Here is a 1667-nt window from a genome sequence, read left to right as displayed (position 1 = left end):
ATTTTTCGCTAGTTCTTTAAATAGAATCTACGGAATTACCTAATGTGAGTTAAAAATATATATATGACTATTAATGATTTTGAATAATAAAGATTTGATAACAATTTATATATTCTCTATCATTTTTGTTTAATTTTATAGTTTTAAATTAAATTAAATAACCACATTAATTATATAATAATAGTTTAATTTTTTCGTATATGTTATGTTTTGAATTTTAAAAATGACTATAAATTACTAAATTGTTAAAAGTTCACCGCGTAAATTTGTGATCAGTGGTTTAAGTTTTTTGCTTTAATAAAATACAAATGATCATAAAACCATATGAGTAAGTAATCTTATTAAATAGTTTTCAGATTAAAATATATTTTAATATCATTTCCATTAAATTATATAGCATATAATTTAGTAAAACTATTAAAAGTATTGAGAACTTAATATTTTAATTTCAAAATTTCATTGAATTTCTAAAAATGTTTATAATTTAGTAAAACTATTAAAATTCCGACATTGAAAATTTTGTTATCAATAGTTTTTAAGAAAATACAAACGATCGTACAACTATATGTGTGTGAAACCTTATTTAATACATAATCATATTAAAATATAATATACACATGTTATTATTATTTAAATGTAAATAGATAAAAAAATATTGTTTGGATCTATTTAATGATTGTAAAAAATTGATTTATGCGTTTTTGCTAATTTAATTATATACACAATAGTCATTAAATTTTTAATTAATTAATATATATTTATTATTTTGTTATTTTATAATAGGTAAACATGTAAGATAAATAATAATGCTTAAAAATAATATATATAATGCTCATTCTGCTAAAAGGCAAATCTTAACCTGGAACTGTGATTGTTTGGTAACTCGTGAAGGAGCTCGCAATGAATATATTTAGTGAAGACATATACGATATACGAATACGATTATACGACCCTCTCGTTTCAAAGAATTCTTGATTTCTCTATGTACATCGATAGGACATTAGAGCATCTTTAACGCTACGAACCGATAAGAGTTACCAAAAGAAAAAAATATTAATATTATAATATTTTATTTACTTTTTATTTTCTTGTAAAAAGTAAACTAATAACCAACTAAACATATGTAAGTATGTTTCTAAACCGTCTCCTATAGTAGTTGTTTTAGAGCAACTTCAATGATGTTACGCACCATTGGAGTCCTTAGGTATATAATATATATCTTTTTTGATTTTTGAATAGTTAAGGATTTGACTCTAAAATATATGTCCAATGGTGTTACTCAATATGGAGTCCTTAGGAATTTAAAATTATTAAATTTGTAAAACATTTAAATTTAAAATTTTTATTTATTCAATGATTAAAAGCAAACATACAATAATTATACATCTTCATCATTACCAAACTTGTTCCAAATATTTTCGATTAAATCATTTTTCAATGCTTCGTGTGTATGCCTATCTCGAACCTGATTCCGTAGACCAAGCATATTACCGAAATGTGAAGGCATGTTGTTAATATGCTCTATATGTGAACTTCTGCACGACTCGCCTTCTTCAAATTCTGATGTATCGTACAGAGTGTATGCACCTCGTTCATTTTTGACTATCATATTGTATAGTATGATACATGCTCTCATAATCTTCCCTATTTTTTCCTTGTCCAATGAT

The sequence above is a fragment of the Brassica oleracea genome, chromosome C4 (genome assembly GCF_000695525.1).
Source record: "Brassica oleracea var. oleracea cultivar TO1000 chromosome C4, BOL, whole genome shotgun sequence".
In the NCBI taxonomy this organism is placed as follows: Eukaryota; Viridiplantae; Streptophyta; class Magnoliopsida; order Brassicales; family Brassicaceae; genus Brassica; species Brassica oleracea.
Note: the sequence above shows the minus strand (reverse complement) of the source record.